Consider the following 26,739-nt stretch of genomic DNA (forward strand, 5'->3'; position numbering starts at 1 on the left):
TTGCAGGCCTAATCTGAATGCTGATATATGTGATCCCTACTTACTTACCAGTCTGATATAATCAGAATCCACTTACAATTCACATTAATGCACCGGGGGGGGGGGGGGGGAGGGGAGCTGAAGCAGACTGCATCGTGTCTGCAACCAACAGGGAAGAACCCAGGCTCAGTCAATCTTGGTGCGGGAAGAAGATATAAAGATAATGAGTCCAATAAACTACGACGACTTTTAATGACATATTGCTGCGATTACAACAGAAGCTAAACATTCCCCTTCCCAGTTCAGTCTTTCCAGAGCCCCTCACAATTATGAAGAGGTTTGGTGGATAAACCCCTTTTTTCAGTTGGGTTTACCGCATCTTGAGGCCAGTCAAAGGCGCCACACAAATCCTTTCTCGTGCATGAGGTTTGTTGAAGGGGTGGGTTAGAAACAGTCTCGTGTGTTGTATTCGAACATTGGCCTTGAGCTGTCGGGCTGAATGGCCTGATTGCTGATCCTTGCAGTGTTCCTGCAGCATGCAGAATAGCTTCCCGGAATTGCATAGATTCAACTCTCGGCTTATTATTTACAACATGTTGGCTCCCCGTGGAGCCGGTTTTTATTAAGCGAGCATCACACTGTGAGGGCATTAATTTTGGATTGTTGCACTCCTTGCATGGAATGCTAATAAAGCCGTGTGATTGGAAAGGTCTCAGTGACAGAGGCTATGTTTACTCCTGGAGTACAATTCCACTGAAAATTAACTTGCACAGCTGAAACCTCTTAGCTCCTGAGGCTAAGTCAGAGAAGAGCAGTAAAAATCCCACCTCTGCTGTAGTATATTAGTCTGCGTCAGGACTGTCAACACATTAGCACAGTTTTTGTTCGAAAGACAGAATCTCGACAGTGTGGAAGCAGACCATTCTGCCCACACTAACATTCCAAAGAGCATCCCAACCAGATCCAACCCATCCCTGTAACCCTGCATTTTCCATGGCTAATCCACCCAGCCTGTACATCCCTAGACACCATGGGCAATTTAGCATGGCTAAGCTGAACCTAACCTGCACATTGTGGGAGGAAACTGGAGCACCAGGAGGAAACCCGTGCAGACACAGGGCAAACGTGCAAGCTCCACACAGACAGTTGCCCAAGGGTAGAATCGAACCGGGGTCCCTGGCGCAGTGAGGCAGCGGTGCTAACCACTGAGCCAATCTACTGCCCCAATTAGAAACCTAATTTTGTTGAGAATGAGAGGCATGGAACTGTGGATTGGCCAGGGGGCTTTTGATTTTGTTGAGATTAGTCCTGAAGACAGCAAGAAACTCTCCCCGTTGGAGCAGGGATCAATGACTAGGGATTGAAGGTAAAGGACAGGACGTTCACAGGGAATGTGAGGAAAACTGTTTTTCACCCAGAGGGTGGTGGGAACCTGGAACTCCCTGCCTGTAAGGGAGGGAGAGGGAGAAACCCTCATCAAATCGAACCGCTGTTTAGATGTGTATTTAATGCTAAAACTGACAAGGCTATGGGCCGAGAGCTGGGAAATGGATTAGAATAGTTAGGTGGTTGTTTTTGACCAGTACAGATGCGATGGGCCAAAGGATCTTTTCCTGCGCTGCCACCCTTGATGACTCTAAGGGAGGCTGGTACAATTATAGCATTTAAAAGACACCTGGATGGGCACATGAACAGGAAGGGTTTAGAGGGATATGGGTCAAGTGCTGGCAAATGTAACTAGGCTAGGTTGGGATATCTGGTCAGGATAGACGAGTTGGACCGAAGGGTCTGTTTCAATGCTGTGCACCTCTATGACTCTAAGAGCCACACCAGACATGAAACATTATCTCTGTTTATACCTCTCTCTCTCTCTCTCTCTTTCTCTTTCTCTCTCTCCACAGATCTTGCTGCATCTGCTGAGGTTTGCCAGGATTTTCTGTTTTAATTGCTTCAAATTTGCTGCTGCTCTCTAAGAGGACCGTTTGACGTTGATGCAGAGGTGGGCCGTTCAACCCATCGAGTCGTTCCCACCGCTCGATGAGATCACAGATGAACTGAAAATCCTCAACCCTTTAAACGTTTGCTTCTATGTCTCAATTGACCTATCACCAAGCCTCGGCTGCCAGCTCAGTTCACCAAGTTCATGCCCATGCAATTGCCCTAAGTTTAGGCCTCAATCCTAGTCTGAGATCTCATCTTCTCCCTTTCAATCTGGATGCAAAATTCAATTATATTCTGGTCCCCTGCTCCCTCAGGATCGCTTGACTCTGTGTTAATTAATAAATTCACATAAAACCAAGCCTGCTCACTGGTGACTCCAGACGGCGATGGTTCTTGGAAGTTCTTGTGACAGCATTCAATATGAACTGCCCCATCCAGGCTATTCCTACAAATCTGATTTGTCTTGTCATATGTAGGTTAAAGTGACCCTTGACTATTGTTGCATCTTTAACATGCTTCCAAATTTCAAACCAAAACTAACTGTCAGGGAGAATTAAAAGAGACATAGAGAGAGATAGAGCGAGAGAGAGAGAGAGAGAGAGAGAGAGACAGGGACAGAGAGAAAAGAGAGTGTAAACAGGTTTAGGAACCAGAGAAGATGATGTATTAATGCCACTCAGCAATGATTTGTTTCAGGCAACTCTTATTATATCTGACACAGACGAGCAATGTCACTTGTGACCAAATGCCTCCCACTCAGGATCTGTTAAATGTCAGTGACTCTGGGACTGGGGTGGGCTCGCCAGTTTCCCGTCTGTACCAGAGCTCAGAATTATTGCCATTGAGGCACGTTGCCATAGCAACCTAAGGGACGGAACAGTCAACATTTTTTTTAAAAAAGCAAAACACTATGGGTGTTTGAAATATGTAACACACTAAAAGTGCTGGGAAAACTCAGACAGCATCTATGGAGAGAGAAACAAAGTTAATGTTTTGAGACCAATGTGAGTCTTCCTTGGAAGAAGATTTTAAAACATTATCTTGGTTTCCCTCTCCACAGATGCTGCCAGGTCTATTGAGCTTCTCTAGCAATTAATGCTTTTGATTTCAGATCTCCAACATTTCACTTTTAATTAAGGAGTTAATAAACAGAAGGCTGGACTAGCGCAGAATTCTCAGCAGCGGTGAAGTCACTCATTTGAAATCATTGGACCTTCAGTTCTGAAGATACATCTTTCACTTCTTTTGAGTTGCAAGGCTGGGGGCTATAGGAGCCCACACGGGAGTACAGAAACCGAGAAACTGTCATAGAGTCATAGAGGTCAACAGCATGGAAACAGGCCCTTCAGCCCAACTTGCCTATGTCACTCACTTTTCACAAATTAAACTGATCCCATTTACCTGTTTTTGATCCATATCCCTCCATACCTATCCCATTCATGTACCTGTCTAAATGTTCCTTAAATTGTACTCGTTTCCACCACTATCTCTGGCAGTCTGTTCCAGACTCTCACCGCCCTCTGTGTGAACAAATTACTCCTTTGGCCCCTTTGGTATCTCTCTCCTCTCACCTTAAACCCATGTCCTCTAGTTTTAGACTCCCCTACCCTGGGAAAAACCTGTCAACTATCTACGTTTTGTATGCCTCTCAGGATTTTATAAAGCTCTATCAGGCCACCCCTCAATCTCCTCCGTTCAAGGGGAAAAAAGCCCCAGCCTATCCAACCTCTCCTTATAAACTCAAACCTTCCAGTCCGAGTAGCATCCTAGTAAATCTTCTCTGCACTCTTTCTTGTCTAATAATATTCTTTCTACAGTAGGGTGACCAGAACTGCGCACATTACTCCCAATGTGGCCTCACCGATGTCTTGTACAGCTGCAACAAGGTGTTAAAACTCTTATACCTAACACTCTGACCGAAAGCCTTTTACACCACCCTTCCTACCTGTGATGCCACTTTCAAGGGATCACCCATGGAGACATGAAAGATTCAGCAACCTCCATTTTGCAAATGTCCAGAGACATTCCCATGTATCCTGGATAATAATCATACCTCAAACAATATGTCATAGAGCAGATTTTCCAGTCACTAACACATTGCTGCTTGTGGGAGCATGCTGTGCCTGCAACATTGTCTACTTTACAAGAGTGACCACACTACAAAAGAACCTTCAAATAATCTGAGGAAGGGTCACATCAGACTCAAAATGTTAACACTGTCTGTCTCCCCACACATACTGCCAGAGCAGCTGAGTTCTTCTTTCAGATCTCCAGCATCTGCAGTGTTGATTTCAAAAGTATTTAAAGTGGCTTGTCAAAGGTTCTATATAAATTTACACCTTTTCAATTTAAATGCATCTGATGGAAGTGAACTTAGATGCAACACTTGAATTTATAAATGCATATATGTACTTTTAAGTTCATAAGTTCATAAGATATAAGAGCAGAATTAAGCCATTCGGCCCATCGAGTCTGCTCCACCATTCAATCATGGCTGATATGCTCCTCACCCCCATTTTCCTGCCTTCTCCCCATTTCCCTCCAACCCATTATCAATTAAAAATCTGCCTAACTCCTCCTTAAATTTACTCACTGTCCCAGCATCCACCACACTTTGGGGTCGGGAATCCCACAGATTCACACCCCTTTGGGAGAAGTAGTTTCTCCTCAACTCTGTTTTAAATTTGTTCCCCCTAATCCTAAGACTATAACCTCTCATCCTAGAATGTCCCACAAGAGGAAGCGTCTGCTCCCCATCTATTTTATCCACAACTTTTATCATCTTGAATACCTCAATTTGATCTCCCTTCATTCTTCGTAATTCCAGAGAATATAGGTCTAAACTGTTCAATCTCTCTTCATTCGACAAATCCCTCATCTCTGGGATCAATCTAGTGAACCTCCTCTGAACTGCCTCCGATGCCACTACATCGTTCCGCAAATAAGGGGACACACTGTTTAGATAGACACGGACAGGCGTTGATAGCAAGGATCAGATCATCGTCTGTACATTTAATTCGGCAAGTTGGGCACCACCTGGCAAGGCTGGCATTTATTGTCCATCACCCGGCTGGTGATTTAACCACAGGTCTTGCCAAGCGATGCCAGAGGACAGTTAAGAGGCAACCAACATGACTAAAAACTGCAGATGCTGGAAATCACAAACAAAAACAGAAATTGCCGGGAAAGCTCAGCAGGTCCAGCAGCTCCAGTGGAGAGAAATCAGAATTGACATTTCGGGTCCAGTCACCCTTCCTCGTAACCTGGCACTGGTTTGAGGTGACACATGGGCTCAGACAGGGTAAAGGTAGCCTATTCCCTCCTTTAAAGGCTGAGAGTGAACCAGGTGGATTTTCACAATGACTTGACAGCTCCCCAGTCCCGATAGCCAGCTTTCAAGGTAGTAGAGACATGGATAGATGATAGATAGATGATGAATAGTTGAATGATAGAGAGATAGGTGATTGATAGACAGAGCTAGGTAGATCGATTCTACTGCAGCTTGATGCTGCAAAACACTAACTGGTAAACACAGTCCTCGCTAAAAGCAAATAAAAGGACAGGGTTTTGTGAAGAGACCGTGAAATGAAGCAATTTCAACATTAATTGCTTTTCTCTTCAGTTGCCAGCACAGCTCTGTGTCTTTGTGTTTTACAATTTGGGATCAATGGTGGAGTGGGGTGGGGGTGGGGGAGAGGGGATGGAGAAACATCATTGCAAGCAAGCTTTTTCTCAATTACACTACGTTCCCAGCTAAGCTGATTGAACAAAACTCAACTGGACCTGAGCACTGACCATCGGCAAGTGTGTGATATTGTCAATGAACTGCTGTTCTCTCTCAGTCCAGTGGTTTAAGACTGTAGGCTTACAAGTTCACTTGATCTCTCAATATGTGATCGCACACCGTAGCAGTTTTACAAGTCAGAGAGGAACAAGCTCAGAATCTTTAAACAAAGTCAGGAAACATTTCCTTTCCACTTTCACATCTCTAACATTTTTTTTGTGTGCTGTACTAGTTCTTAATTGAAGAGGGCATTGGGTGGTTATTTGGATGAAAAAATGTGCAAGGGCACAGGGAGAAAGCGAGTGTTGGCACTGGGTAATGACGTTTGTTTAATGAGCTGCTGCAGGCACAATGGGCTGAATGGCCTCTCCCTGCACTGTGACTCTTCATGTTTCTGCGATTACAATCTCTGCGAAGCTCACTATTGATGAGATAATTTCTGATCAATCACTGACTGTCACATTCTTTATCAATGCGGTTATTTGAACAAAAGGACTTGCATTTATATAGCACCTCTCATGACCAGTTTAAGCCCCAGAGCACCAATTTATTTTTGAGCCATTGATGTTGCTGTAATTCTGGAAACACACAGTGATCACATGGCAAGTACTGTGGGCGGCACGGTGGCACAGTGGTTAGCACTGCTGCCTCGCAGCGCCAGAGACCCGGGTTCAATTCCCGCCTCAGGCGACTGACTGTGTGGAGTTTGCACATTCTCCCCGTGTCTGTATGGGTTCCCTCTGGGTGCTCCGGTTTCCTCCCACAGTCCAAAGATGTGCAGGTTAGGTGAATTGGCCATGTTAAATTGTCCGTAGTGTTAGGTAAGGGGTAAATGTAGGGGTATGGGTGGTTTGCGCTTCGGCGGGTCGGTGTGGACTTGTTGGGCCGAAGGGCCTGTTTCCACACTGTAAAGTAATCTAATCTACTCACAATAGCCAAAGAATCTGTTTCACCGATGTTGAATTAGGAATCGATATGGTCCAGGTATCAAAACCTGCTCTTGTTTCTCCTCTTCAGAAAGGCACTGCTGCAGAAAACATCACTCAGGCACTTGGGCGGTAAATCAGCTTAACGGCTCAGTCAGAAGCAGATCAGATGCCTCACAGTTCCCTCATTGCTGTTAGAGGAGAGTCAGCTATCGGCTCAAGTCCTAGAGCAAGGCTTGAACCCTCAAACTTCCAGCTCAGCGGCAATAAAACTACCGTCTGAGCTACATTTGGCACAAAGGTGACAGACTTGGGGCGGGCACAGGGAAACCATTTCTGGTTCGAGAGGAACCTTCAAATTCGGGTGTGGTGATTCAGGGTGGTGTGAGGACAAATCTCTTTATCCAAGAGGCACTGGGGATATTTGGAACGCTCCCCTCAAAAAGATTGTTGTGTCCCAGGGCCAACAGACCATTTCAAAACTGAGATGAATAGATTGGTGTTGTGTTAGGGTACAGAGGCTTGCGGAACCAAGGCAAGAAGATGGAGTCAAGACAGAGCTTGAACCAGGAATCAGACTCGAAAGGCCAAATGGTCTTGTTCTATTCCGATATGAAGGGCCAGTGTCATATTGGATCATGGGGTCCAGATTTAGTTTTCAGAACAGAACAGAGACTAGGAACACGGCAGCAAGTAACTCACCTTGTGACACCTCAAAGCCTGTCCACCATTGACAAGGTTCAAGTCAGGAGTGTGATGGAATACTCCCCATTTGAGTGGATTGCTGCAGTGGTGACACGCAACCAGAGTGAAAATGAGAAATCGCCATTGAACACTTCTCTCAGCCAGTGAAGAATGCGGGGGACGAGGAGGCGGTGGTGTGATGAGGGGGAGCTCAGAGAACGGGGCAGGATTGGGGATTCACTGAATCCATAGTCTCACTGGACCCTGACTCCACATCTCTCCCAGCGCTCTCTCCTCCTCCGGAGAGTTAGCCTCAGACCATGACCTCTTCCCCAGTGTGAGACTATCCCATCTCCAGATGGTCCATATCCCCCAGGGTCACCACCCCAGAGTCACCACTCCCCAGGATCACCACTCGCCCAGAGTCACCACGCCCCAGAGTCACCACTCCCCAGGGTCGTCACTCCCCAGAGTCACCACTCCCCACGGTCACCAGCCTCTGAGTCACCACTCCCCAGGGTCAGCATCCCAGGGTCACCAATCCCCAGGGTCGCATTTCCCCAGGGTCACCACTCCCCAGGGTCACCATCCCAGGGTCACCATCCCAGGGTCACCAATCCCCAGGGTCGCATTTCCCCAGGGTTACCACTCTCCAGGGTCACCAGCCCCGGAGTCACCATTCCCCAGGGTCACCACTCCCCAGGGTTATCACTCCCCAGAGTCACCACTCCCCACGGTCACCAGCCTCTGAGTCACCACTCCACAGGGTCGCCACTCCCCAGGGTCACCACTCCACAGGGTCACCATCCCAGGGTCTCCAATCGCCAAGGTCATCACTCCCCAGGGTCACCAATCCCCAGGGTCGCATTTCCCCAGGGTCACCACTCCCCAGGGTCACCATCCCAGGGTTACCAATCCCCAGGGTCGCCACTTCCCAGGGTCACCATCCCAGGGTTACCAATCCCCAGGGTCACCACTCCCCAGGGTCACTAGCCCCGGAGTCACCACTCCCCAGGGTCGCCACTCCCCAGGGTCATCATCCCACGGTCACCACTCCCCAGGGTCGCCACTCCCCAGGTTCATCATCCCACGGTCACCACTCCCCAGGGTCGCCACTCCCCAGGGTCATCATCCCACGGTCACCAATCCCCAGGGTCGCCAATCCCCAGGGTCACCACTCCCCAGGGTCATCATCCCACGGTCACCACTCCCTAGAGTCGCCACTCCCCAGTGTCATCATCCCACGGTCACCAATCCCCAGGGTCGCCAATCCCCAGGGTCACCACATCCCAGGGTCACCACTCCCCAAGTCACCATTCCCCGGGGTCACCTCCCCAGAGTCATCACCCCAGGGTCACCAAACTGGGGGTAACCACACCATGGTCACCACTCTCCAGAGTCACCACTCCCCACGGTTACCACTCCCCAGGGTCACCACTCCCCAGGGTCACCAGTACCTGGAGTCACCACTCCCCAGGGTCACAACTCCCCAGAGTCAGCATTCCCCAGGGTCACCATTCCAAGGTCACCACTCCCCAGGGCCACCACTCCCCAGAGTCACCACTTCCCAGGGTCGCCATTCACCCAGAGTCACCACTCCCCAGGGTAACCACTCCCTAGGGTCACCTCCCCAGGGACACCTCTCCCCAGAGTCACCACTCCCCACAGTCACTTCTTCCCAGGGTCATCACTCCCAGCAACCCAAGTCCCAGGATCACTGCCCAAACGTTCACCACCCCCAGGCTCACTGGCAGAGAGGCCCTTGGTGGGCTCTATTGGGGGCAGGCTGTGAGTCATCAGGTGTCAGAGGCTCGAGGCCCTTCTCCCTGACCCTGAGACTCCGATACCTCTCCCCCCCTGACCCTGATACCGCTCTCCCCTGACCCCGAGTCCCTGATACCTCTCCTCCTGACCCCGATACTGCTCCCCCCGACCCCGAGTCCCTAATACCTCTCTCCCCTGACCCCGATACCGTACCCCCGACCCCGAGTCCCCGATGCCTCTCCCCCCGACCCCGATACTGTACCCCCGACCCCGAGTCCTCGATACCTCTCCCCCTGACCCCGATACCACTCCCCCTGACCCCGATACTGCTCCCCCCGACCCTGATACCGCTCCCCCTGACCCCGATACTGCTTCCCTCCTGACCCCGGGTCCCTGATACTGCTCCCCCCGACCCCGATACCACTCCCCCTGACCCTGATACCTCTCCCCCTGACCCCGCCTCCCCGATACCGCTCCCCCCAACCCCGAGTCCCTGATACCGCTCCCCCCTGACCCCAATACCACTCCCCCTGACCCCGATACCTCTCCCCCTGACCCCGAGTCCCCGATACCGCTCCCCATGACCCTGATACCTCTCCCCCTGACCCCGATACCGCTCCCCCCTGACCCCGATACCTCTCCCCCCGACCCCGAGTCCCCTCAAACCCTCCAACCCTGGCAATATCCCTGTAAATCTTTTCTGCACCCTTTCAAGTTTCATGATAGATGGCATGGTGGCTCAGTGGTTAGCACTGCTGCCTCACAGCACCAGGGACCCGGGTTTAATTCCAGCTTTGGGTGACTGTCTGTGTGGATTTGCACATTCTCCCCGTGTCTGTGTGGGTTTCCTCCCACAATCTAAAGATGTGCCGATTAGGTGAATTGGCCAGGCTAAATTGCCCCATGCTAAGGTGCACTAATCAGAGGGGAATGGGTCTGGGTGGGTTACTCTTCGGAGGGCCAGTGTGGCCTTGTTGGGCCGAAGGGCCTATTTCCACACTGTAGGGAATCTAATCTGAAAAATCTTTTCCCACAGCATAGAGACCACTCCAAAAGCAGCCTGACCAAAGTCTTGTACATTTATTTTGTCACAAAATACAGTGAAAAGTGTCATATAGTGTCGTCACTCTGCAGCACCCTCTTAAAATACAGAAGAGTGAAATAAAACATAGAATATAAAGGCAGAAAAATAAAGAAATAAGGTTCAGCTTTACAGTACTTCTGGTGAAGTGCTTGGCCATGGGTCTGGAGTGGCCAGGCACCAGCCTCCTTGCCACACTGTCCGACACCCTCTGAGCCCCATCATGAGTCCTCACTGGACATCGCCAATGTAGACACCAATGATACTGCCAGGTCTTGTGCTGGGCCCAAACTCAACTCTGGCACCACTGCCAAGCGTGTACCCTGGACCCACCTCACCGATGCAGCTGCCAACTATGTGTCCACGACTGGGTACAAACTCCCCTCCACCTCAGGTTCCACAAGTCCGGGCTCAGCTCATCTCACTGCCACTGAAGCTATTGGCGCAACCAAGCTCTTCACAAAGAGACTCAGTGGTCAACACTGCTGCTGCACACAGCGCCAGGATCCGGGTTCGATTCCCGCCTCGGGCGACCGTGTGGAGTTTGCACATTCTCCCCGTGTCTGCTTGGGTTTCCTCCGGGTGCTCCAGTTTCCTCCCACAGTCCAAAGGTGTTCAGGTTAGGGTGGATTGGCCATGCTAAATTGCCTATAGTGTCCAGGGATGTGCGGGTATAGTTGGTTCTGATATAATGCGATTGTGCCATCTCAGTGTGATCCTGCGTTATAAGAAAATTGTGTAGTAGCAGCACTAATGGGGCTGGAATTGCATTATAGCCAATACAGGTAAGGAAAGTTCGCATTCTACAAATAATGCTCTAAGTTTTTCTGTCAGGTTACAACCAATTTGCATTGAAGAGACACACGTTATAGCAGAATTGACTGTACTTGGGTTAGGCATGGGGAATATGGAGTTACTGGGATAGGATAGGGGTTGAGTCTAGGTAGGATGCTCTTTGGAGTGTCAGTGTGCAGAGTCATAGAGTCATAGAGCTGTACACAATGGAAACAGACCCTCAGTCCAACCCGTCCATGCCGACCAATGACCCAAATCGATCTAGTCCCATCTGCCAGCATTTGGCCCATATCCCTCTAAACCCTTCCTATTCATGTACCCATCTAGATGCCTTTTAAATGTTGTAATTGTACCAGCCTCCACCACTTCCTCTGGCACCACACACGCACCACCCTCTGGGTGAAAAAGTTGCCCCTCAGGTCCCTTTTAAATCTTTCCCCTCTCACCCTAAACCTACATCCTCTAGTGTTGGGCCTGGTTCAACACCTGTAAGCATTCAATGATTCTAACAGGGAGGTTAAAAAAAAAGAAAGATAAAGAGAAAAAGGAAAAAAAGAAAAGGAAAGCAAAGCAAATGGAGTGGACTAGTGTTGGGTGTTTGCTCACCTTATAACAGTGCCCACACTGTCAGGCAGATTAATTGGATTTGATGTACTCTGGCACTGCTTTAGGATATGAAGAAACACAATGAATGTTTGACTGTGACATCGAGACATCAAAGTTTTCATTACGCTCAAACATTGCAGCACTGCTCCTCAGCCAGCACCTTCCAAACCCACGACCACTTCCATCTAGAAGGACAAGGGCAGCTGGAGCATTGGAATACCACCCCCCTGCACGTTCCCCTCAACACACCATCCTGACTTGGAAATATATCCCTGTTCCTTCAGTGTCGCTGGGTCCCAATCTTAAAACTCCCCCCCCCCTGAACAGGACTGTGGCTGCCCCCATTCCCCATTGACTGTAACGGCTCACCACCAGCCCCTTCAAGCGCATTTAGGGATTGGGAATAAACGCTGGCCTAGTAGACACGCTCTCCTCCTCCCATGAATGAATAGAAGAATAGAAACAAAACAGAGCTTTCTTTCACGATGCGAGGAGATGGGTGATGTTGAGGAAAGAGTGCTGTTTCAAAGTATGTTTGTTTTTCACATGTCGACTTAACATAACGAGCTCGCCAATGCATGAACAGGGCCCTGAAGACCCTGTCAACTCACTCCACACTTACAGTTTTGACAAATAACTGGTGTCTTGCTCTCACTCAAACCCTCCTTGCAACCTTAACATGACAGCCTATCCGCCATCAAATATCGTAATTATGAAATGATTTATTTGAACAAGTCCCTGCATTGAAAGGAACATGTACTCAGGTACTAATGCTCCATGGTCTCCCAATTCACCATGGCAACCACTGGGCATGGAGGGATGCCTAGCAGTAGTCATCTGTCAAATGAAATGACCTGATAGGTCTTGTTGAAAATGAACTGGTTTGTTCAAACACGTACTTAGCAAGTAATTGCTGGTGTCAAGAGAAGGGAGTGCGCGTAATTTGCCTAATTTTATTTTTCTCCCATTGAAGTGGGAGTGAGCGAGAGACCAGACCTTCCCTCAGCCCGAGATGTGTGATTTGCTGACAGTTCTCTCGTTGTAGGGAAAGAAGCGGGGTGGGGTGTTGCTGCTGGCGCGTACGTAATCTGCAATTGTAATTAAACCGAGGGCTGCAAGAGGCGGAGGGCAAGCTCAAAGCGTTGGGTTTTTTTTTAAAGAAAGATGGAGCATAATAGAAAAGGAATGAGCTGTCAGCCAATGGAAATGCTGATAGCCATAACCTTTCACCTATGGCTGGTAGCACTTGACAAGCAGTTAATTTTAATTTGTTATGAATCACTGAAGCAGTACAATTTATGTTAAGTTTGCTCACGTAATCAAGCTTCGTTGTGGGAATACAAAATATCCTCCCGAAGAAGAGAAAATGATGGATTTCTTCTCCAAAATAGCTCATTTCTTTCCAAAACGAAAAAGTATAATTTTTGTATCACTTATGTTTAAAGAAAGGAAAAGGGTTGGAAAGAGAGAGACAGAGAGAGAGAATCTTCCAATGCAAACTCTTCAGGCTCAGGGATTTTTGAGAAATCGGTCAAATCTGAGAGCTGTAGGATGAGTCTCTCAGATATTCTGTCCCATTCTGTTCTATATTGGTTTGCAAGCATGCCCAATTGTAGCACCAACTCAAACCTAAATCAGGTCAAATCAGGATAACTTGGGAACGCTGCACAATAGCAACTTTCAGACCAGGACACCTGGGTTGACGGAGTGGTAACGTTAGGTGAAAGCGAGGACTGCGGATGCTGGAGATCAGAGTCGAGAGTGTGGCGCTGGAAAAGCGCAGCAGGTCAGGCAGCATCTGAGGAGCAGGAGAATCGACGTTTCGGGCAAAAGCCCTTCACCAGGAATGAGCAGTTGCCAAGCTAGGAATCCAATGGCCTACACTACTAGTGTTCTGGGGATACAGGTTCAAGTCCCACCATAACTACAAGTCGGCACAACATCGAGGGCCGAAGGGCCTGTACTGCGCTGGAATGTTCTATGTTCTATGTTCTAATGTTCTATGTTCTATGTTCTATAACCAGTGGGTGGACTTTAAAACCAATTAATTAATCTGGAATGTAAAAACATAGCTCAGATTAATCTCTTAAATCACAATGCTCCTAGTTCAAATCCTACTCCAAGACTAAGTGCAGAAAGCTACGTTGATAATCCACTGCAATTCTGAGGGGGTACTGCCCACATAATCTCAGGAAAGGGTAAAGTCACCATTGTCTTAACAAACCACAGGGCTGCTCTCTCTCATTACGGAGAGATGGCTGGTGGCGGTTTAACCTAAAGGTTGCCATGCCTCAGGTGAGGAGAGAGGTTGAGAAGGAGAGTACTTTGTGGTTACCTCAACCAGCTTAGGAATCAAACCCACGATGTTGGTATCACACACCAACCTTCCTGCCAACTGAGCTAAACCCGGCTGATGAGGTCCAGAGCAGAAAATATAATTTAAATCATTTAACTCACAGCAAAAAAAAAAGTGTACCGCAGAGACAGAAAAAAATGATGGGATTAAAAGAGAGAGATAAAAGGTACTGCAAGTAAAGAAAGGTTGGAAAACATGTTTAATTTTTTTCGAAAGTCCCCAATGATAATTAACTCCTGATGGATGAGACTCCAAAATTTCATGTTTAATGCCAGAGATGTTATCTGGTGTTTGTTAAGATTTAACACCCTGTTAAAAATGTACATCTACCAGAATGCACTGGAATAAACATTTTCTGTTTTAGTATTTGTGTGCAATAAGTGGATGCCCTCACAGTCTTGTTCGTCCCTCAATGCTACTTACGGTCATAGTTGCTCAGTGTGGAAACAGACCCTTTGGTCCACTCGTGCACGCGGATCAGAAAGCCTAATTAATCTAGTGCCATTTGCCCCATATCCCTTCCTACTTGCATCTATTGATGGCAAATTGGTACAGTAAAGCTGGAACTTCAGGGCAAATTATAGAATCCCTACAGCGTGGAAGCAGACCATTCGGTCTATCAAGTTTACGCTGACTTTCAGAATAGCATCTCATCCAGACCCCACCCTCCACACTGAGATTCCACCTAGCCTTCACATCCCAGCACACCACCAAGCAATTTCCTAGGGCCAATCCACCCTAACCTGCACATCTTTGGATTGTGGGAGGAAACCAGAGCACCCACAGAAAACCCACACAGACACAAGGAGAACGTACAAACTGGACACAGACAGTCACCTGAGGATGGGTTCGAACCCAGGTCCTTGGTGCTGTGAGGCAGCTGTGCTAACCACTGAACCACCCTAATTATTACAGCAATTTTCAGATTTTCACGTTTGACTCACCAATGCAGATTCCAGAAGATACTATCGCTTTACTCTCTTCAGGAGATAGTCTCATTATATCTCTTCACATAAAATCCAAGCCCATTACTACTCAGTGCTTGTTTTTTTCCATATAGAATATAGAATTCCTACAGTATAGAAATGGAACCTTTGGCCCAACAAGTCCACACCGACCCTCTGAAGAGTAACCCACCCAGACCCATTCCCCTACCCTGTATTTACCCCTAACCAATGCACCTAACTCAAACATCCTGAACACTATGATTAGCATGGCCAAGTCACCCAACCTGCATAGCTTTGGTATTTGTTTGAGGAATGCTGGTGTGAAGGGCCTTGGATTACTTTGTTTTGTGAACATTGCTTTATTTGAAATGGGATCTCCATGTCTTCTCTACTGGTCAGTCACAAGGCTGGGGATCCCTCCTTAATAGCACGGTGGGTGACCTGACACCATTAGCAGGTCAAGAAGTAAGCTCACCCACCGCCTTCTCCAGGGCAACTAGGGAGGGACAATAAATGCTAACCCCGTTGGCAGTCACATTACATCTGAAGAATGAATAAATAATAGTTGTTCTGAATTATTTTGTTGCTAATCTACCAGCAGCCTTTACTCCTGCTCTGATTCAACGATTACGATTGAATGCAGAGCAGACACAGTGGGCTGAATGGCCTGATTCTGTTCCTGTATCTTATGGTGTTGTGGTAAGAGAAGGAGTCCCCTTCACCTTCCTGTCACAGCATCATTCTTCCTTTTGCACAGTACCTGAGCGGAATTGACTATTCAGGAGAGACATAGCAAATGGTTCGCAGCACTCCACTGTCTGAATGTGACTCAGATTAATGAGCAGTGATCAGTAGTCCCATCAGTCATTGACTCACCATTAAGGTGTCACCTCGTTGTGTGAGGAGAAGCTACATTCTCTATAATTTTCCTGTTAGTCAATTAACAGTTACTGTGTTTGTTTCCACTTCTCTGACAAATCCCTGCCCTCCCCCCCCCCCCACCGAGAGGAATGACCTGGACCCTGGGTTGCGGGGTCTCTCCATCACCCCTCCACTCACCCTTCATCCATTCCCCTTTTCCCTGTGCCACACACTGTGGCATCCTCAAACCTAACGAATGGACACCCACATTCTTAATTTGGCTGGAGGATTGCGTACAGTTCTGGCTGCCACACTCTAAGGAGGATGTAATATCATTGCAGAGAGTGCAAGACGTGGTTTCCAAGATTGACGATGAGAAACTTCAGGAGATTTAAGAAGACATTCTCCAGGATGTCCCCTGCGATGGAGACAGGCTGGATAAGCTCAGTTTGTTTTCTCTGGAACAGACAAGGTTGAGGGAGGGGGACTTGATAGAGGTGGATCAGATTATGAGGGGCATGGACAGGGTGGATAGAAAGCAGCTGTTCCTCTTACTAGAAGGATCAATAACAAGGAGGCATTAGATTAATGTGAAAGGCAGGAGGTTTAGAGGGTATTTGAGGAAAAGCTTTTCCATCCAGAGGGTGGTGGGGGCCTGGAATGCACTTTTTTTAGAGAGGATTTGTAGCTCAGGTTGTGGGTGAGGTTGTAAGTTTGCTCACTGAGCTGGTTGATTTGTTCTCAGATGTTTCGTTCATCACGCTCGGTAACATCATCAGTGAGTCTCCGATGAAGCACTGGTGTTCTGTCCTATTTGCTATTTCTATGTCTTGGTTTGTTATGGTGGGTGACATCACTTCCAGTCCTGTTTCTGAGAGGTTGGTAAATGGGGTCCAAATCTATAAGTTTATTAATGGAGTTCCAACTTGAATGCCAGGCCTTGAGGAATTCCTGCATGTGTCATTGTTTAGTCTGTCCCATGATGGATGTACGATCCAAATTAAACTGGTGTCCCTGTTCATCTGTGTGTATGGGTACTAGTGATATTAGGTCATGTCTTTTGGTGGCTAGTTGGTGCTCATGTATCCTGGTGGCTAGTTTCCTGCCCATCTGTCCAATGTAATGTTTGTTACAGTCCTTGCAGGGTATTTTGTATATGATGTTTGTTCTGCTGGTTGTTGGTGGTACGGTGTCCTTTAGATTCAGTGTGGTGGTAGGTTTGTGGGCTACCATGATGCCAAGGGGTTGGTGTAGTCTGGTCATTATCTTTGAGATGTCTTTGATGTAGGGCAGGGTGGCTGGAGTCTCTGGGCATGTTGTGTCTGCTTGTTTAGGGTCTGTTGTGCAGGAATTGGCGGACTGTGATGATTGGGTACCCATTATTCCTGAACACGTTGTACAGGTGTTTTTCCTTGGCTTCTCATCGTTCCTGGGGGCTGCAGTGTGTCATGGCCCACTTAAATAATGTTCTGATGCAGCTCCATTTGTGGGTGTTGTGATGCGCTGCCTGGGAGGGTGATTGAGGCTGGCTATCTCAGGCAACTTTTTAAAAGTATTTGGATATGCACTTGAAGCGTCATAATATCAAGGCTATGGACCATGTTCTGGAAAGTGGGACTAGTGTAGGCTGAGAGCAGTTTAACCCCCGATGGGCTGAAATGCCTGTTAGGTACTGTCTGATTCGAGGATTGCAAGTTTGGAAATGTTCCTCATGGTGAGAGGAAGGCTGAGAGGGGGATCTGACAGAGGTTTGCAAAACCACGAGAGGGCCTGGACAGAGCAGATCGGGAGAAGGTGTTACCTCTCATAAAGGGTCAAGAGGGAGAGGGTGTATGAAAACATATGGATTTACAAATGAAGCAAAAATGATGTGCGGAAATGCTTTTTCATGCAGTGAGGTGTTGGGCTGCCTGGAAACGGGATGGAATCAGGTTCAATTGAGACATTCAAGAGGTCACTGGATGCTTTTTTTGGATAGATACAGTATGATAGAGTACAGAGGGAAGGTAGGAAGCTAGTATCAGTAATAATGTTTGTTTGAAGAGCCAGTGCCAGTATGTTGGGCTGAATGGCCTTCTGTGTGCTATAACAATTTTGTCATTCTTACCTTTCTTTTAAAATACAATTATTGGAAAATGAGAAGCTATGAATTGTATCTACTGGAGAAATGTTTAATTGAATAAACAATGCCCCTTTGGGGGCGGCATAGTCACTCAGTGGTTAACACTGCTACCTCACAGTGCCAGGGACCAGGTTCGATTCCACCCTCAGGTGACTGTCTGTTTGGAATTTGCACATTCTCCCCATGTCTGTGTGGGTTGCCTCCCACAACCCAAAGATGTGCAGGGTAGGGTGCATTGGCCATGCTAAATTGCCCATAGTGTTCAGGGGTATGTAGGAGTGAATTAGTCAGGGGGCAATGTAGAGTAATACAGTAGGGCAATGGGTCTGGGTGGGTTGCTCTTCAGAGAGTCGGTGTGGACTGGTTGGGCTGAATGACTATTTCCACACTGGAGGGATTCTATGATTCTTGGTGCAAGCAATATACCATTCCTCCTCAATGATTAAAGTAAACATTTGTCCATCATTTACTTGTGCAGGAAAAGAGTCCCAGCTATTAAATCACATGGATTACCCGAATATTTCGGGACATCATGAGGGGCATTGAATTGTTATTTGAATGTAAGTCTTCTGCCATTGAATGACTTCTGTCTGTCTACAGTATGTCTCTTATGATTCAATGTCCATCTCGTTTCCACTTATCACATCCCTGGTGCATTTACACAACTCACTGTATGTTTGCAGCACATACATAGGAGCATGAGAATTAGGGACTGGAGCAGGCCACTCAGCCCCTCAAGTCTCTCTGCTATTCAATAGGTTTATGCCTGATCTGATTGTGGTTTCTATTGCACATTCTTGTCTGGTGCCAAATACTGTTCACTCCCTCCTCTATATTTAGTCTATTTGCTACAATTGTTTTCTTTTTAATTTTTAAAAGAAGTCATTCATGGGATTTGGGCGTCGCTGGCTGGGTCAGCATTTATAGCTGTCCCTTTTGCTCAGAAGGCAATTGACTCTTTTCCTGCACAAGTAAATGATGGACAAATGTTTACTTTAATCGTTGAGGAGGAATGGTATATTGCTTGGATTGAAAATTGGTTGGCGAATAGGAAACAAAGGGTAGTGATAAATGGCTCCATTTCGGAATGGCAGGCAGTGACCAGTGGGGTACCGCAGGGATCCGTGCTGGGACCACAGCTTTTTACAATATATGTTAATGATATAGAAGATGGTATCAGCAATAACATTAGCAAATTTGCTGATGATACAAAGCTGGGAGGCAGGGTGAAAAGTGATGAGGATGTTAGGAGATTACAGGGTGACCTGGACAAGTTAGGTGAGTGGGCAGATGCATGGCAGATGCAGTTTAATGTGGATAAATGTATGGTTATCCACTTTGGTAGCAAGAACAGGAAGGCAGACTACTACCTCAATGGAATCAATTTATGTAAAGGGGCAGTAAAGAGAGATCTGGGTGTTCTTGTACACCAGTCAATGAAGGCAAGCATGCAGGTACAGCAGGTAGTGCAGAAAGCTAACAGCATGCTGGCCTTCATAACAAGAGGAATTGAGTATAGAAGCAAAGAGGTGCTTCTGCAGCTGTACAGGGCCCTGGTGAGACCACACCTGGGAATACTGTGTGCAGTTCTGGTCTCCAAATTTGAGAAAAGACATTCTGGCTATTGAGGGAGAGCAGCGTAGATTCACGAGGTCAATTCCTGGAATGGCAGGATTACCTTACACTGAAAGACTGAAGCAACTGGGCTTGTATACTCTTGAGTTTCGAAGATTGAGAGGGGATCTGATTGAGACGAATAAGATTATGAAAGGATTGGACACTCTGGCAGTAGGAAACATATTTCCACTGATGGGTGAGTGCCGAACCAGAGGACACAGCTTAAAAATACGGGGTAGACCATTTAGGACAGAGCTCAGGAGAAACTTCTTCACCCAGAGAGTGGTGGCTGTGTGGAATGCTCTGCCACAGGGGGCAGTGGAGGCCCACACTCTGGATTCATTTAAGAAGGAGTTGGATAGAGTTCTCAAAGATAGTGGAATCAAGGGTTATGGAGATAAGGCAGGAAGAGGATTCTGATTAGGAATGATCAGCCATGATTATATTGAATGGCGGTGCAGGCTCGAAGGGCTGAATGGCCTACTCCTGCACCTATTGTCTATTGTCTATTGAACACAAACCACGTTGCTGTGGGTCTAGAGTCACGTGTAGGCCAAGCCGGGTAAGGATGGCAGTTTCTGTCACCGAAGGACATCAGTGAACCAGATGGAGTTTTCCCCAACAATTAGTGAAGGATTCATGATCATCACTTGACACTTAACTTCAGATTTTTTTATTAAATTCAAATTCCACCATCTGCCGTGATGGGATTCAAACCTGGATACCCACAACACTAGCTCAGATGCTGGACTAACAATCCAACAACAATAGCACTCGGCCGTCATGTCCTCAGCATTACCCTTTGAAACCAGGGTGAGGGTGTGATTCTGTCAGAACGTGAGAGTGAGAGAGAAGGATATTTAAGGCTGAGGTAAATAGATTCTTGATCAGTGGGGTTAAGAGGAAAGGGCAGGACAGTGGACGTGAGAATGTCAGGTCAGCCACAATTCCATTCAATGGCAGAGCAGGCTCCAGGGGCTGAATGGCCTCTTCCTGCTCCTCGTTCTTACAGCCTTATGATGAAGTTTCAAGTCCAATTTTCAAATCTCCTTTCAAAATTCTGCAGAGTAGAAAGCAGGGGCTGCTGCAAATTATAGATGTGAACGTTTGTGACTCTGTGTACGTTTATTCATATGTATTTGCATATGCGTGTATCTGTGAAAGTGAGTGTGTGTGTGTGCCTGTAGAGTATGTGAGAGTGAGTGTATGTGTGAGAGGAGTGTATGTGTGAAAGTGAGTGTGTGTGTGTGCGTGTGTATGTCGGTGGTGTCTGTGTGAGAAAGTATATGTATGAGAGTGAGTGTGTGTGTGAGTGTGTGTGCCTGTGGTGTATGTGTGAGGGTTAGTGCATGTGGGAGAGGAGTGTGTGTGTTTGAGGTGTCTGTGTGAGAGTGAGTGTATGTGTGAGAGTGTGTGTGTGTCTGTGTGTGTGTCTGTGGTGTGGTGTCTGTGAGAGAGAGTGTGTGTGTCTGTGTGTGTAAGAGTGAGTGTGTGTGTGAGTGTGTGTGCCTGTGGTGTATGTGTGAGGGTTAGTGCATGTGGGAGAGGAGTGTGTGTGTTTGAGGTGTCTGTGTGAGAGTGAGTGTATGTGTGAGAGTGTGTGTGTGTCTGTGTGTGTGTCTGTGGTGTGGTGTCTGTGAGAGAGAGTGTGTGTGTCTGTGTGTGTAAGAGTGAGTGTATGTGTGTATGTGTGTCTGTGTGTGTGTGTCTGCGTGTGTTTGTATGTGTGTGTCTGTGTGTGCGCGTGTGTTGGGTTTGTGTGTATGTGTGTGTGTTTCTGTTTATGTCTGTGTGTGTTTGCATATGTGTGCATGTGTTGGGATTGTGAGTGTGTGTGTGTCTTTGTGTATGTGTCTGTCCGTATGCCTGTGTGTGTCTGTGTGTGTGTGTCTTGGTCTGTGTGTGTCTCTGTGTGTATGTGTGTGTCTGTGTGTGTCTCTGTGTATGTGTCTGTGTGTGTGTCTGCATGTGTGTCTGTCTATGTGTGTGTCTGTCTATGTGTTTGTGTCTGTGTGTATGTGTGTGTGTCTGTTTATGTGTATGTGTGCGTCTGTGTGTGTGTTTCTGTTTATGTCTGTGTGTGCGTGTGTTTGTATGTGTGCGTCTGTCTGTGTGTATATGTGTGTCTGTTTATGTGTCTGTGTGTGTGTGTGTGTGTATTTCTGTTTATGTCTGTGTGTGTTTGTATGTGTGTGTGTGTGTTTGTTTATGTCTGTGTGTACGTGTGTTTGTATGTGTGTGTGTTTGTCTGTGTGTATATATGTGTGTGTCTATGTGTCTGTGTATGTGTGTGTGTTTCTGTTTATGTCTGTGTGTGCGTGTGTTTGTATGTGTGTGTGTCTGTCTGTGTGTATATATGTGTGTGTGTCTGTTTATGTGTCTGTGTGTGTGTGTGTGTGTGTAACTTGAAGCTTCATCCCTCATGTTCCTTTGCTCTCAGTCAGACTGTATTATCGCCAGTGAGCACAACCGGCTGCTTGAGATGTGGGAGGTCCATGACATTACAAGAATTGACATTAGTTTCTGTGAGAGACTGTGATAACAGGTGGACAGTAATCAGAAAGAGGAAAGACAGGCATTTATATCGCATCTTTCAGACCTCTAGATGTCCTGAAGCATTTTTCAGCCAATGGCCTCACACCCTGTGGTTCTAGAAGAAGAGGGTTTATTATCTCCAGAACCTTCTCATGTCAATAAACAGGAAATACACACAAATCTGAACTGAATCCTTTAAACATCTTTTTGACTTGTTTCTAGGATGCAGGCATTGCTCGCTGGCTCAGTATTTATTGTCCATCTTTAATTGCCCAGAGGACAGTTAAGAGTCAAACGCATTGCCATGGTCACATGTAGACCAGACCAGGTAAGGATGGCAGTCTCCTTCCCTGATGGACATTAGTGAATCTAATGGGTTTGTCCCAACAATTGATGACAGTTTCATGGTTATCATGACTTCCTTAATTACAGATTTTTATTGAATTCAAATTCCACCTTTCCCATGGTGGGATTCAAACTGGGTCTCCAGAACATTACCTGGTGTCTCTGGATTTATAGTTGAGCAATAGTACCACTAGACCCCCAATTCCAAGCTATAAAGCTGGCTGGTAACTATCAGAAGGAGATGTGGTGCAGGGGTTATGTCACCAGGCTGATATTCTGCAGGCTCAGACTAATGTCCGCAGCACCAGACCTCAAATCCCACCACAACACTGGTAGTTCAATCAATGAAAGCCGATATTCCCTGATAGCAATCGCAAAAGCAGTCTGTGATTGTCCAAAACCCCTCACCTAGTTCATTCGCACTCTTTGGAGAAGGAAATTTGCTATCCTTGTCTGGTCTGTACATGATTCCAAGCTCAAAGCAATAAGGCCAACTCCTAACTGCTCTCTGAAATAGCCTAGAAAGCCACTCGGGACAATTCAAATGGACAAAAGAAATGTTTTGTCACTGAGTCCCACATTTCATCAAAGAGTTTGCCATCTCTACAGGAGCCCCTCAGGACAGGTACTTTTCATCAACATGTTCAGAGATGGCATTGCAGACCTCTGGGCATAGATACACCACACAAGCGCCTGAGATCCTCAGAGTTGCCCAACTATCTTCGGCTGCTTCATCATGACCTGCCTCAGAAGTGGATGATGTTGACTGATTATTACATCATGTAAAGCACCATGTCTATTGTCTATTCATGACTCCTTAGATACTGAAAAAGTGCATGTCCAGATGCAGCAAGACCTGAACAATGTTCAGCTTTGGGATGGGAGATGGCAAGTAACATTCATGCCACACAGAGTCAGGCAATAACCATCTCCAATAAGTGATAATCTAACCACCGCCCTTGATATTCAGTGGTACTGACATCACTGAATCCTCCACTGTCAACATCCTGGGGGTTACCATTGTCCAGAAACTCATCTGGACTCACCATATAAACACAGTGACTACAAGAGCAGGTCAGAGGCTAGGAATACTGCAGCAAGTAACTCACTTCCTGACTCCCCAAAGCCTGTCCACCATCTACAAGGTACAAGTCTGGAGTGTGATGGGATACTCCCCACTTGCCTGGATGGGCACAGATCCAACAACACTCAAGAAGCTCGACATCAAGACTAGGGGGCACCTTTTTAAGGGGAAGGGATGGAGATTTTTAAAAAAGACATAAGAGGCAAATATTTTACACAGAGAGTGGTTTGTGTGTGGAATGAACATCCTGAGGAAGTGGTGGATGTGGGTAGAGTTACAATGTTTAAAAAACATTTGGATGGATACATGCATGTGAAGGGTTTGGAGGGATGTGGGCTAGGAACAGGCAGGTGAGACTAGTTTAGTTTGGGATTATGTTCGGCACGGACTGGTTGGACCAAAAGGTTTGTTTCCGTGCTGTATGACTCTATGACTCTATGACCATCCAGGACAAATCAGTCCACTTGATTGGCACCACATCTACGGCATCCACTCCTTCCACCACAGACACTCAGTAGCAGCAAGGTGTAATATTTACAAGATGCACTCCACTCACTCACCAAGGTTCCTTATACAACACCTTCCAATCCCATGACCACTTCCATCTGGAAGGAGAAGAGCAGCAGCTACATAGGAACACCACCACCTACAAGTTCCCCTCCAAGCTACTCACCATCCTGACATTGAAACATATCGCGGTTGCTTCACTGTCGCTGGACCAAAATCCTGGAATTCTGGATTAGTGGTGCTGGAAGAGCACAGCAGTTCAGGCAGCATCCGAGGAGCTTCGAAATCGATGTTTCGGGCAAAAGCCCTGATGTTTTTACCTCCAAAATCCTGGAATACCCTCCTTAAGGGCATTGTGGGTCAACCTACAGCAGGTGGACTGCAGTGGTTCAATAAGGCACCGGAGTTAAGGTGACAGGCAGTACACGCTGACCCGGCCAGTGATGCCTACATCCTGTGAACATATTAAGAGGAAAGGGTTGGCCACAGACCAATCGCACAGCGGGCTACAATCAGGCTGTCAGGAAACATGATGGCAGCTAAGGTAGTGGCCTGCACATCGTCATCAGGTCAAAGTTCACATCTCCAGGTGAGAAAAAGATCACTCATTGCTTCCCAGGTAACCCAAACCTAACCCACAGATTAAGTCAACGAATAGGCTCCCATCCATTTAAATTCTGTGTTTTTGTCAAGAGACAGTGACTTTTCAGACATTGTTAGTTTGCCTGCACAGTACTCTTGTAACCTTGTCTGGTTATATTTTCACAGACATGAATTCTAATGTTGTAAGGCTGACCCTTGCTGACACCCCACCCCCAGTGCCTCTTGCTGCTGCATTCTCTTCAGTTATTAGAAAACTCATTATTATACAAAACAGTACCTTGGTTGTCAGTGTGCAGACACTTGTCCTCCTGTGATCTTCCAGGTAAGGAGGTCTCCACACCTCCCCCCATCCCCTACTCTATGGACCACTCAACGTGTCCTTGCCTCTGTTTAATATGAACTTGGTTCTTCCAATGGAACAGTAAGATTCACCAATGGGTGTCATGGCAACCATTCTCTCTCTTTCAGAATCGCAGGTATACAGTTCTGATTGGGTGAAAACAAGTTGCAATTTGGGGAGCGTCTATTGAGCCATAACTTCATTAAATTTGTGTTTCTTCTGAGGGTTTCTCAACAGAGGCTTTGGATTGGTTACCTGCAGCAGAACCAGTGGTGATCCTTGTGTTCCAGTGTATTTTAATTACAGGACACCTCAACTGGGAGTAATTCGACTGTCCACTCAGAATGGCCGCTTTTGTTTATCCCCTACTCTCCCCCACTCCTGTAAATTGTAACAAGATTAAAGAGATTCAGTTGCATTGAGGAGATGGAGAAGAGAATGTTGTGTAAGAGGATGTTGCTGTATTAACCCATCCTGCAATCCTGGATGAGGACTTTTAATCATGGAGGTGGACGTAGCCTTCAAGTAGGAAACAACAACCAGGAGATATCACCAATCTTTCGAGTAATAAAAAGAAGCGTTGGGGCAAAGGATCGCTTTATTTACAGCTCATAAATGATGATGAAAATCCTCCTTGTGGACGAGATGCTATTAATGTCCCGTTGGGTTTTGCCTCTGTGCTTTGATGCATTGTCACTGGCCTCACTGAGGCCTTAAACATTAATTGGAAAGTGAAATGACTGAACTGCATTTAATGAGGGAGCCTGTTGTAATTTTCAAAGTTACACATTATTTACAGTGATTCTGCTAATGGCTCCATCCATCACCCACCAGCTGATCCGGGGACTGTAAGACTGGCGGATATGCTTTATAGACTTGGCACTCCAAGATCTGCTGCATAAGTAATAAATCTGATAGAATTTGAGGAGAATATATAAAGTGCGCAAGTCCCCAGAGAACCGAATTCCACACAAGTCACAGGCAAGATCAGCGAAAGATAAGGCTGAGATTAAACGACACTTCAACAAACAAAAACAAGGGTTAATGGGCTGTGTCTTCTGGACTTGAAATATTAATATAAATGGCACAGAATGCAATTGACTCACTTAAGCTTATCCAGCGTAAGGAAGCAATATTCCTCAGATACTGTACTTTGGAAACTAAGGGAACTGTGAGGGGACCAACATAAGATCTTAAGCTGCAAAACTGGCTGTAACAGAAGTCACCCACTTTGGCAGAGATGAAACCAACACCGAGACTAAACCATAGAGTCATCGTGCTGGAAACAGACCCTTCAGTCCAACTCGTTCATGCTGGCCAGATATCTTAAATAAATCCAGTGCCATTTGCCAGCACTTGCCCCATATCCCTCTGAACCCCTTCCTATTCCTATACCCACCCATTTAAATGTTGTAATTGTACCAGCCTCCACCACTTCCTCTGGCAGCTGACTCCATACGCATACGTGAAAAAGTTACAACGTAGGTCTGTTTTAAACCTTACCCCTCCCAGGTTAAATAAAGACCTTGGGGATTTACCCTGTCCATGCCCCTCATGATTTTATAAACCTCTATCAGGTCACCCCTCCAACCCTCCAGGGAAAAAAGCCCCAGACTCTCCCTGTAGCTCAAACCCTCCAGTATTGGCAACATTATTGTAAATCCTTTCTGCAACTTTTAAAGTTTCACAACATCTTGCCAACAGCTGGGAGACCACACCAGGTAAGGGACTGGTCATCACTTAGAATGTCTACTTAAGCTCATAATAAAAAGCTGCATTGAGTAAGTTCACACTTGAGTCTGGCTGTGATTTAACACTGAGTGCAGACAAAGACACACCGAGGACAGACACGGGGACCTTTT

At 46.8% G+C, this 26,739-nt stretch overlaps 1 long non-coding RNA gene across 1 annotated transcript in view; it reads right to left on the minus strand.

The window, feature by feature from the left end:
* Positions 1–24,867, minus strand: part of LOC148147708 (uncharacterized) — a 50,166-nt gene extending 25,299 nt beyond the window's left edge. The window contains exons 1-2 of the long non-coding RNA XR_015759260.1: positions 24,815–24,867; positions 24,101–24,388 (exon numbers count right to left, since the gene is read on the minus strand). This is a non-coding gene — a long non-coding RNA (uncharacterized LOC148147708). The remainder of the gene's footprint in view (positions 1–24,100; positions 24,389–24,814) is intronic.
* Positions 24,868–26,739: the final 1,872 nt, after the last annotated feature.

Source organism: Chiloscyllium plagiosum, unplaced genomic scaffold, assembly GCF_037043375.1.
Source record: "Chiloscyllium plagiosum isolate Xiang-an unplaced genomic scaffold, Cpla_swu_hap1 HiC_scaffold_14, whole genome shotgun sequence".
In the NCBI taxonomy this organism is placed as follows: domain Eukaryota; kingdom Metazoa; phylum Chordata; class Chondrichthyes; order Orectolobiformes; family Hemiscylliidae; genus Chiloscyllium; species Chiloscyllium plagiosum.